This window comes from Saccopteryx bilineata, chromosome X, assembly GCF_036850765.1.
Source record: "Saccopteryx bilineata isolate mSacBil1 chromosome X, mSacBil1_pri_phased_curated, whole genome shotgun sequence".
NCBI classification, from domain to species: domain Eukaryota; kingdom Metazoa; phylum Chordata; class Mammalia; order Chiroptera; family Emballonuridae; genus Saccopteryx; species Saccopteryx bilineata.
The window spans coordinates 11,208,667-11,221,651 of record NC_089502.1 but is presented as its reverse complement, the minus strand read 5'-3'; the positions used below and the strand labels follow the sequence as shown (position 1 = coordinate 11,221,651).

General features: G+C 35.9%; 1 pseudogene; it reads left to right on the top strand.

The window, feature by feature from the left end:
• Positions 1-8,172: 8,172 nt before the first annotated feature.
• Positions 8,173-8,812, top strand: LOC136317361 (charged multivesicular body protein 3 pseudogene; annotated as a pseudogene).
• The last annotated feature ends 4,173 nt before the right edge of the window (positions 8,813-12,985 follow it).

Below are 12,985 nucleotides of genomic sequence, written 5' to 3'. Positions count from 1 at the left end.
GTAACCTAATTTAAAATTATATATATATATCTCCTGCCCAAAACACCATTCCTTTTTCTCTATATTTTCTATGACATTTTTTACCCCCTACACACAATGTATTTTCCTTCTTTGTTAATTGTCTGTCTCTCTTCTTTAGAATGTAAGTTCTATGAGAACAAGGATTCCTGTCTGTTTTTCCAGTGCCCAGAAGAGTGCCCAGCACATAGTAGATGCACAATTAACATTTGTTAAATAAATAAATGAACTATCCCCATTGAACAGATGGCTCAGAGTATCCTCTTCTTATTAGGAAATTATAAAACAGCTTTAGTAAAATGCATTAGCCTCTGAATAAAAACTGTAAAATGCTTCTTAGATACAGAAATAATTACTTCATTATTTCATCAATGTACAGGGAACACATTCAAACTGTTCTAATCACAGAGTGATGAAAGAGTAATGATCATTCAATTCTTAAATAAGTGTAAATAGAAAATAAAGAATTTTAGTGTAAATAAAATCAGGATGCAATAACCTGCATCACAGGTTTGTTTTATCTAATCTTTCAGGACTGTCATTTGCAGGAAATGTCATTTTAAGATAAAGAATTAGGTCAGACTGACAGGACAAATGAAGACATAGTTCGTCCCAAGGCTTGCACTGAATAAGGACAGTATTTAACTACCTTTTTATTGTGGATCTTTTAATTTACAGTACAATTTTTAATTATTTATTTGTAACAATGAATCAACTATGCATTTTCTCCTTCACCTTGAAAAACCTTTTGATAGAGAATAAAGATGATATTAGAGTAATGATGATGTGAGAGATACTCCTGATCTCTCCTCTTAAAATTTCAACTAATTGAACAGCTATAATGCAGAAAAGCAACCCTAGCTGGGCTCACAAGCATGCTTGAAAGATTTACTCATTGAATAAACTAAAGGAAAGATTGGAAAGGTTGAGAAGGGGAGGTGGAAGATAAAATGTACTTGTGGTCTTCTCTAGAGACAAGAGAGGCCTGGACTGTATGGGATTTTGCCTGCTGGGACCCTGGACAGGGAAGAAGCCTGGAGTGACTGGGTCTCCCTCCACAGGGAAAAGGAGAGAGAATGAGGAGCAGAAGGGGAGATACTAAACAAAACTGGTGGCAGAATGAAGGATCACAGCCAGTGATCCCACAATCTACCTTCATTTTACTCTCAGCTCAGACACATAGGAAACAAAAATGCAGATCCCCAGACTCCCAAATCCAGCCTCCTTTGCCTCATGGGGAAGTAAGAGTGGCAGAGAAAGATACCACAGTTAACTCTTCATAGCCATTCTCTCTCATGAAGAACAGAAGTGCCCCGTGTCTGGTCCCCTGGTCTGTTGGGACATAAAGAAGAGCACCCAAAGCCTTGAAATCAACACTGTTAAAACCATAAAGCCATAAAATCCTCACAGCACACCCCACCCACCAACACAACAGCAGCCTTACCTACATCATTGCCACAACAACATCTCAGCAGAGATCAGCCCCAGAATTTCAAAAAGAGCTAAAACTTGTAATAGAGCACTACTGACTGGAAAGAAAACTAAGCAACCTCTCAAATCTGAAATATTTCCCCTTTTTTTTCTCTTTTGAACTTTATTTTTATTTTTATATTTTTCTAGAAGTTTTGTTTATTTTAATTTTTTGGTTTTTTGCTCTTTGTTTTTTTTGTATTTTATTTTACTTGTCATCATTTTTTAATTTTGTATTTTTATTTTTTTAATTTTTTTGTTAACATTCTTAACAATACCACTCTCAAATGCCATCAAAGAAGAAGAAATTGAATACCATGGCTACACAAGACAGAGACATAGTTCAGAAAGAAAATAAAAAATCTCCAGTAAAAAAATCTCAATCACATGGAAACCTTTCAGTTAAGTGATAGAGAACACAAAATTCAAATTCTGAACATACTCAATGACATGTCATAAACAGCAATAAGCAACTTAATAAGCTCAGAAAACAAAATGAATACTTCACCAAGGAGATTGAAACTTTAAAGAACAGATGAAAAGCTCAATACATGAATTGAAAACCGAGATAGCGAGTATAGCTAATAGAAGAGGTTAGATAGAGGAAAGAATCAGTGACATTGAAGATAGGCAACCATGGATGCTACAAAGAGAAGAAGAGAGAATCTCAGGAATTAAAAATAAATAAATAAATAAGAAAGGTGTACATGAATTGTCTGACTTGGCCAGAAAGAGCAATGTAAGAATAATGGGTATAACAGAAGAAGAGAGGGAGAAGTGAATGGAGAACCTATTTAAACAAATAATTAATAAGACATTCCCAAGCCTCTAGAAGGAGTTCCAACCTAAAATCCAAGAAATAAATGGGACACCAAGTTACCACAACCCAAACAGAACTACTCCAAGGCAAATTATAATGAAATTGTCACAAATCAATGAAAAAGAATCTTTAAGGAAGCTAGGGAAAAAAGAATATACCATAAAGGAAGGTCATTAGGTTATCATCATACATTAGCAGAAACTCTACAAGCCAGAAGTGGGTGGACCCAAACATTTAAAGCATTGAAAGAGAGGAACTACTAACCAAGCATACTATAACCATTAAAGACAACATTTAAATATGAAGTAGAAATAAAAACTTTTACAAACATAGACAAATTGAGGAAAATTTTCACCAGAAAACCCACATTGTAGGAAATAGTAAAGGGGGTTATCTGACCAGATACAAAGAACAAAACAAAATAAAACTACAAGTAAAAGCTCTAACAAGGTCACAAAAAAAAAACCAAAAATAATCTGTCACAGCAATAATATAAAAAAGGAGATAATAAATATCAGCAGCAGCAAATTAGGATGGAGTGCAGAAGCACCTATAAGATAATGGACTCCTGAAAATACAACAATCTTTCTCCTAAAATCCTAATGATAACCACCCACAAAAATACCACTACTGGAACATATAGCTTAAAAAAACAAAAACAAAAAAACACGGGTAAAATGTATGGAACACCACCAAACAAAAACAATTGACAGAAAAACAACATGGAAGAACCAAACAAGACACAGAGCTATCAGAAAGCAATATATAAAATAGCTATAGGAAATCCTCTATTGTCAATAATTACTCTAAAGATAAAAGGGTGGAACTCACCAATAAAGAGAAACAGAATAGCAAATTGGATAAAAAAGCCAAACCGAACCATATGCTGCCTTTAAGAGACACATCTAAACTTCAAGGACAAAAGTAGATTCAAAGTGAAAGGTTGAAAGATAATTTTCAAAGCAAATAATATATGAGGAAAAGCAGGTTAGCCATATTTATATCAGGGAATGCTGACTTCAAGACAACATAGATAACCAGAAACAAAGATGATAATTTCATAATAATAAAGGGGACATTGTATCAAGAAGACATAAATAACACTTCTAAATATATATGCACCAAATCAGGGAGCACCAAAATATATAAGACATCTACTAACCAATCTAAAAAAAGAAAGACAAAAACACAATCATACTTGGAGATTAACACACCATTGATGGCTGTAGATTGATCATCCAAACAGAAAATCAATAAAGAAATATCGGCCTTGAATGACACATTAGACCTAATGGACATAATAGACATTTATAGGAGATTTCATCCCAGAACTCCAGAGTTCATATTTTTCTCCAGTGTACATGAAACATTCTCAAGAATAGACCATATGTTGGGCAACAAAACTAACATTAACAAATTCAGGAAGATTGAAATTATACCAAGCATATTCTCTGACAATAAGGCTTTGAAATTAGAATTTAACTGCAAAAAAGAAGAAAAGAAACCCACAAAAATGTGAAAATTAAACATACTTCTTAAAAAATGACTGGGTTAAAAAAGAAATAGGCTTGACCTGTGATGGCACAGTGGATAAAGCATTGACCTGGAACACTGAGGTCACCAGTTCGAAAACCTGGGCTTGCCTGGTCAAGGCAACTTTGGAACTTGATGCTTCATGCTCCTCCCCCCCTTCTCTCTCTCTCTCTCTTTCTTTTTATCACTCTCCTCTTTTTCTAAAAAAATGAAAAAAAATAGAAACAAAAAAAAGAAATAAAAGCAAACATCAAAAGATATATACAGACAAAAAAAATGACAACATGACATTCTGGGATGCAGCAAATCAGTAATAAGAGGGAAGCTTATATCATTACAGGCTTATATCAAGAAACAAGAGACATTCCAAGTAAACAACTTAACATCATCTCTTAAAGAACTAGAAAAAGAAGAAAAAAAGCAACCCAAAGTTAGCAGAAAAAAAAGAAATAGTAAAAACTAGAGAAAAACTAAATGTGATAGAAAACAAAAAGAATGGAAAACTAATACCACAAATAGCTAATTCTTTGAAAAGACCAATAAAATTGACAAACCTTTGGCTAGACTTACTAAGAAAAAAAGAAAAAGACTCATAAATAGAAGTGCCCATTTGCTTCTCCACCCCTCCCCCTCTCCTTCCTCTCTGTCTCTCTCTTCCCCTCCCGCAGCCGAGGCTCCATTGGAGCAAAGATGGCCCAGGCACTGGGGATGGCTCCTTGACCTCTGCCCCAGGCACTAGAGTGGCTCTGGTTGCAACAGAGTGACCCCCCGGAGGGGCAGAGCATCGCCCCCTGGTTGGCAGAGCGTCGCCCCCTGGTGGGCGTGCTGGGTGGATCCTGGTCGGGAGCATGCGGGAGTCTGTCTGACTGTCTCTCCCCATTTCCAGCTTCAGAAAAATACAAAAAAGAGAGAGAGAGAGAAAAAAAAAGACTCATAAATAAAACCCAAAGTGAAAGAAGAGAAATTACCACAGATATCATAAATACATAAGAGATCATACTAGAATACTATAAAAGATTATATGCCACAAATTTTATTAATTTAGAAGAAATGAATAAGTTCCTAAAATCTTTATAGACTAAATCACAAAGAAAAAAAATCCTAAATAGAACCATAGCTGGGAGGAAATAGAAACAACTATCAAAACCTTCCCAAAAATAAAAGCCCAGGACCAGACAAGTACACAGTGAATTCTACCAAATATTGATAGAAAATTTGGTTCCTATCCTACTCAAAGTATTCCAAAAATAGAAGAAGAAGCAATACTCTCCAACACATTGAATGAGGCCAACATAATCTTCATAGCAAAACCTGGCAAGGACAATATGGAAAAAGAAATCTATAATCCAATATAAAGAATAAGGATGCAAAAATCATAATCAAAATACTAGCAAATCAAATACAACACATTCAGAAAATTCATCATGATCAAGTAGGATTCATTCCAGGAGCAAAAGGATGGTTTTACATAAATAAATTGATTAATATAATACACCATATCGACAAAACAAAGAAAATTATATATTCCTATCAATAGATGCAGAAAAGGCATTCAATAGAATACAACATCCTTTATGTTTAAAACACTCAGTAAAATGGGTATAAAATAAAAGTACCTTAACACAATAAAGGCCATATATGACAAACCATCAGCTAATATCATACTAAATGGTAAAAAAATGAAAACTTTCCCTCTCAACTTAGAAACAAGACAAGACTTCCCACTCTTTCCACTCTTACTCAACATAGTTCTGGGAGTTTTAACCAGAGCAATCAAGTAAGAGAACAAAAGAAAAGGCACCAAGATCAGGAAAGAAAAGGTAAAGGTATCACTTGTTATAAATGTCATGACCCTTTACATAGAAAACCCCAAAGATTCCAACAAAAAATGATTAGAAGCTATAAACTAATACAGTAAAGTTGCAGGATACAAATCAATATACAAAAATCTATTGCTATTCTATATGTCAATAATGAAACTTCAGGAAATGAACTCAACAAACAATTCCTTTTACAATTGCAACAAAAAAGTAAAATACCTACAAATAAACATAACAAAAGATGTAAAGGACCTATATACTGAAAACTACAAAGCATCATTGAAAGAAATTGAAGAAAACACAAAGAAATAAAAAAAATATTTTATGTCCATGGATAGGAAGAATCAACATAGTTAAAATGGCCATATTACCCAAAGCAATATACAGATTTAATAGCATTCCCATCAAAATTCCAATGTCATATTTTAAAGAAATGGAACCCAAAAATCACAATGTTTGAATGAAATCATAAGAAAACCCGAATAGCCAAAGCAATACTGAGAAACAAGGACAAAGCTGGAGTCATCACAGTACCTGACTTCAAATTTTATTATAGAGCCATGATATTCAAAACAGTATGGTATTTTGAGAAAAACTCAAATACAGATCAAAGGAACAGAATTGAGATCCCAAAAATGAACCCACATATATATATGGACAAATCATCTTGGAAAAAGGAGTAAAAAACACAATAGAGAAAAGAAAGCCCCTGTAATAAATGGTGCTAAAAAATTGAAAGCCACACATAAAACAATGACACTTGACTACAGATTGCCCCCCACACAAAAATTATTTTCAAATGGATCAAAGATATAAATTTTAGACCTAAAACAATAAATTACATAGAAGAGAGATTCTAAGATGGTGATGAAGTAGGTGGCTGTTCCAACAGCCACTTCCCAGGACCAAACTGGATTTAAATTTAGTTTAATAACAATCATCTTGTGCCTGACCAGGTAGTAGCAGAGTTGATAGAGTGTTGGACTGGGATACAGAGGACCCAGGTTTGAAACTCCAAGGTCACCAGCTTCAGCACTGTCCCACCAGTTTGAGTGTGAGGTTGCTGGCTTTAGTGTTGGATTATAGACCTGATCCCATGATTGCTCGCTTAAGTCCAAAGGTCACTGCTTCTCCACCCCTCCCCTTCTCCTTCTTCTCTGTCTCTCTCTTTCCCTCCCACAGTAGAGGCTCCACTGGAGCAAAGATGGCCCGGGCGCTGGGGATGGTTCCTTGGCCTCTGCCCCAGGCGCTAGAGTGACTCTGGTTGCAACAGAGCGACCCCCCAGAGGGGCAGAGCATCACCCCCTGGTGGGCGTGCCGAGTGGATCCTGGTCGGGCACATGCGGGAATCTGTCTGACTGTCTCTCCCCGTTTCCGGCTTCAGAAAATACAGAAAAAAAAATAAAGAAAAAAAAATAAAAAATAAAACTCAATCTGGAAGAATCAGAAAACCTAAACAGAACAACTACAGCAAATGAAATCAAAACAGTTATTAAAAAAACTCCCAGCAAACAACAGTCCTGGACTCAATGGCTTCACAAATGAATTTTACCAAACATTCAAGAGAGAAATAACACATATCCTTCTCAAGCTATTCGAAAAAATTCAAAGGAAGGTAAGACTTCCTAGCTCATTTTATGAAGCAATCATTATCCTCATTCCAAAACCAGGTAAAGACACTACAATGAAAAAAAGCTATAGGCCAATACCCCTGATGAACATAAACACTAAAATTCTCAACAAAATATTAGCATACCGGATCCAGCAATACTTCAAAAAGATCATGCATCATGTTTTGACCTGTGGTGGCACAGTGCATAAAGCATCAACCTGGAAAGCTGAGGTCACCTATTTGAAACGTTGGGCTTGCCTGGTGAAGGCTCATATGGGATTTGATTCTTCCTGCCCATCCTCCCACTCTTCTTTCTCTCTTTTTATCTCTCTCCCCCCTCTGCTTTCTAAAATAAATAAATTAAAAAAAAATTATACATCATGATCAACTGGGTTTTATTCTGGGGAGACAAGGCTGGCACAATATTCACAAATCAATAAATGTGATTCATCACATACACAAAATGAAGGATAAAAATCATATGATAATATCAATAGATGCAGGAAAAGCATTTGATAAAATTTAGCTATCATTTATAATCAAAAATCTCAGCAAAATGGGAATACAGGGAACATGCCTCAACTTAAGAAAGACCATCTATGAAAAACCAACAAGAACATCATACTGAATGGGCAAAAATTAAAATCAATCCCCTTAATATCTAGAACAAGACTGCGTTGCCCCCTTTCACCACTTTTATTCAATATAAAAATCTTGGAAGAAAACACATGTGGTAATCTCTTTGATATCTCTCATAGGAATACTTTTACCAATATATCTCCACGGGCAAGTGAAATAAAGGACAAAATAAACAAATGGGACTGTATCAAACTAAAAAGCAGAAGACTGCTGGGCTTAGGGAAGGAAAACTGAAAGGGGCGAGATGAGTTCAGTAAGCCATGGGCCTTTTTGGGAAAACCCAGGAGATGCCACCCAAAGAGCTGGTCAATGAGTATTCGTTGAAGATAAGAAAGGAAATGAGGTTGTTGACAGGCAAATAAGAGATATTCAAAGAGAATAAGAAAAAGTGAAACATCTGTGAATGATGCTTGCCAATTAGGGGCCAGAAAGAAGTCTATGTGGTTCTGGCCAAAGAGACGATCAGGTCAAAGAAGGCTGTCAACAAGCTCTATGCATCCAAAGCTCACATGAGCTCTGTGCTCATGGGGATGAAGAACCAGCTGGCGGTTTTGCGAATGTCTGGTTCCCTGAAGAAGAGCACCTAAGTGATGAAGGCCATACAGAGAGTCTCGTAAAGATACCAGAAATCTATGCCACCATGCGAGAGCTGTCCAAAGAGATGATGAAGGCTGAGATCATAGAAGAGATGTTAGAGGACACTTTTGAAATCATGGAAGAAACAGCAGAAACAGAAATAGACAAAATTTTCTGTTTGAAATTACAGCAGGGACCTTGGGCAAAGTGACTGATGCCCTTTCAGAACTTGAACCTCCAGAAGTGACAGCCACCTCAGTGGATAAGAAAGAGAAAGATGCCCTGAAGGCCATACAGTTCCAGCTGGCCATGCTCAGTGGCTAGGGGCCACCACCCAGGCCCTCTAGCTTTTTCACAACCTGTCTACCCACTGTGCACCTACTCTGCTCAAATGGCACTCTGTTCTGTATCTCTTCCACTACACCTCTGCGATGAAGCTTCACATTCTAGAGAAGGATTTCCACACTCTTGGCAGAACTTTGGGGATCTCAACAGAATTGCTCCTGAGAGATGGTGTAACAAATGCATCATTTTCAGGAGTATAAACAGAAGTATCTTTTTGGAGGGAAGGAAAAAAATTTGGTCTTCTCGCAAAACACTTCTGAAAATATTGCCAGAATATTGAGGACTCCAAATTTTTGTGGTCTGTAAAACACTATATAAATGGATTTTTAATAAATTTATGCTTTTTAAAAAAAGAAAGAAGCAAAAAACACAATTAAGAAAATAAAAAGACAACACACACAATGGGAGAACATATTCATTGATATGTCTGATGGCAGATTAATAACCAAAATTTATAAAGAACTTCTAAAACTCAATACCAGGAAGAAAAACCATCCAATTTCAAAATGGGAAAAGGGGTCTTGGCTGGTTGATTCAACAGTAGAACGCCAGCCCAGCATGTGGAATCCTGGGTTCAATTCCCAGTTAGGGTACCAAGGAGAAGCAACCATCTGCTTTTCAAAACTTCCCCCTTTTTTTTCTCTCTCTCTCTATCTCTCTCTCCCTCCCTCCCACAGCTACATCTCAAATTGTTATAACAAAGTTGGCCTGCAGTGCTGAGGATGGCTCTATGGCCTTGTTTCAGGCACTAAGATAGCTCAGTTGCAGAGCAAAGGAGCAGCAGCCTCAGATGGGCAGACCATCTCCCTGGCAGGGGGCTTGCCAGGTGAATCCTGGTTAGGGTGCATGCAGAAGTTTGGCTCTGTGCATCCCCACCTCTTTTAATAATAAAAGAACTGGACAAAGGAACTCAATAGACATATCTCCAAAAAGGACATACAGATGGCCAACAGGCATATGAAAAAAAAAATGTTCAACATCATTAATCATCAGAGAAATGCAAATTAAAACCACAAGGAGATACCACCTCACACTTGTCAGAATGACTCTCGTTAGCTAATCAAAACACAACAAGTATAGAAAAAGAGAACCTTCCTGCACTGCTGGTGGGAATGCAGACTTATGCAGCCACTGTGAAATACAGTATGTCATTTCCTCAAAAACTTAAAAATGAAACTTCCTTTTGACTAAGCTATCCCACCTTTACTAATATATCCTAAGAATTTCAAAACACTAATTCAAAAGAAGATATCAACCCCATGATCATTGCAGCATTATTTAAAATAGCCAAGATTTGGAAACAGCCCAAGTGTCCATTAGTGGATGAATGGATAAAAAAACTGTGGTGCATATACAAAATGGAATACTATGCAGCCAAGAAAAAGAAGGAAATCTCACCTTTTGCAATGGCAGAATGGACTTGTAGATTATTATGCTAAGTGAAATAAACCAGGCAGAGAAATACAAATATCATATGATCTCACTTATATGTATCAATAGAATCTAATTAACAACGTGAATTGAGAAACAGAATAGAGGCAGAGGCAGGGTCAAAGGGAGCAGAGAGACAGCTGTCAGAGGAAAGGGGGATGATGGGATACAATTAGAGAAGGTGAAGGGTTTAGTAAAATATATACTGTATACATAACAGATAGATACAGATAACAGAACAGAAATTCCCAGAGAGAAGGGAGGAGGCAGTCAAGGGAGGGAGCAAAGGGGGTTTAATGGGGCTCGTTGTTGGGGAGTGAGGAATGAGAAATTATAATCCATGTTATACAATAAATTTGACACTTTAATTTTAAAAATAACAAAAAATACACAGGAGATAACAGGTACTAAACCCATGGACCTTGACTGTAGAGAAAAATTTATGAATTTGACCCCAAAGGCAAAGGGAGTAAAGGCTAAAATAAATGAATTGGACTACATCAAACTAGAAAGCTTCTTCACAGTAAAAGAACTGACAACAAAACAGATAAGCTGTCAGTTAAATGGGAGATGATATTCCCAAACAACAGCTCTGATAAGGAGTTAATATCCAAAATATATAAAGAAATCACAAAGCTCAACAACAAACAAGTAAATAATCTAATTAAAAAGGGGGAGAGGACATGAACAGATACTTCTCCCAACTTAATATACAAATGGTCAAATAAATATATTTTAAAAGTTCATCTTTACAAGCTATTAGAGAAATGCAAATTAAATTTACAATGAGATACCACCTCACACCTGTTAGATTAACTATTATCAACAAGACATGTAATAAGTTTTAGAGATGTTGTGGAGAAAAAGGAACCCTCATCACTTTGGTGGGAATGTAAACTGATAAAGCCATTATGGAAGAAAGTGTGTTGGTTCCTCAAAAAAACTAAGAAAAAAACTACCACATGACCCAGCAACCTCTCTACTGGGTATCTGTCCAAATATCTCCAAAACATTGGTACATAATGACACATGCACCCCCATGTTTACCACAGCACTATTCACAGTGGCAAAGACATGGAAACAACCAAAGTGTCTTTTGGTAGAGGATTGGATAAAGAAGATGTGGTGCATGTATTCAATGGAATACTACTCAGCCATAAGAAATGATGACATTGGATCATTTACAACAACAAGGATGAACCTTGAGTTCATTATATTGAATGAAATAAGTAAATCAGAAAAAAAACTAAGAACTATATGATTTCACACATAAGTGAGATATAAAACTGAGACTCATGTACATGATAAAAAGTGAAGTGAAGGGGCGGTGGGGGAGGGGAGTAAAGAGGGACTAGTATTCGGTGTTGGAGAGTGATTTATTTTGGGTGATGGGCACACAATGCAATCAATGGTTCAAATGTTAGAGATGTTTACTGGAAACCTATGTATCATGATGATCAATGTTACCCCATTAAATTTAACTTTCTAAATTAAAAAATAATTTTCTAAATTAAAAAATTTACTATTTTCAGAAGCTAACTGTTTACAGCATTTGAAAATTCTGACTATTTTCCCCATCCAAGTACTATTATTATTATCCAAGTTCAGTAATTAACTGGTGATTAGGATTGGGTTTTCCATGAAAAGGTTTTTCCTTTAGGGGAGATCCATAAAATATTGTTTCCATTTCCCTTCATGAATCTTAGTTGCTCGATGCTGATTTAAACTTTTAGGCAGGTAGATGTTGTTGGTAAGGAGATCTCTTATCTGGCTTGTCACAGAATTCAGTGTCAGATGATACTTTCTAACTGGGTGTGCAAGATATTCTGCAAGATAGTGGATTATGTTTGTTCAATTATATATTCAAGACAATGAAACAGTAAATTGAGATCTCCTTAACAGTAGGCAAGAAAGAATTATCTAGTCTTATCAAATATAAAGTCAGTATATTGATGTTTCAGAGTTTTCACACCAAAAAGCATTTAAACTATGAGACAGGGAGGAGAACCTAGTTGACATTTGAAACCAATGCCTGGCACCAGCTGGAAGCACTGACTTTAGAATAAAAAAATGAAGAATTACACTTCATACTTACTATTTATGTAGGATTCGTACATACATGTTTTTTTAATAGGCTTCTTGTCCCTGCTCATATCCAAATCAGAACAGAAAATAACATGATGCAAAGTCAAGGAAAATCAATCACAGCATCCAAAGTAATGGCACAAAAAAGCATACATTGCCTTCTGTAGCTGTCTGTCTGTTTACATAAAAATATTCCCACATCTATTGGCAAGCAAGCTTTTTCAAAAATTGAATTTATTTGCTCATAAAATTATGTAGGTTTCAAGTGTACAATTCTATAATACTTCATCTGTATAAGCTATTGTACATACTTTTTTGCTAATTGTTAATAATTCAAAATGCAATTAGGAACTAGTTATATAGTCTTCAAATTACCACTCTGCACATCTGCTTAAAACATTAAAATAAAGTCTTAAAAAGATAACTTCTATAGATATGAGGAATAGAACTATGTGCTACTAATATTAAAGTGCCATTATTTTTTCTCAGATATCTCAAATCTATTACAAGATAATAGATTGTATTTCCTTCTGAGTATGTTTTTGTCAACACTCTTTCAAGTTAATAGTGCACATGAACCTCACATGATGACTAAATGTTTCAATATCTGTTGCCTGTTGCCATATAACAAACAAC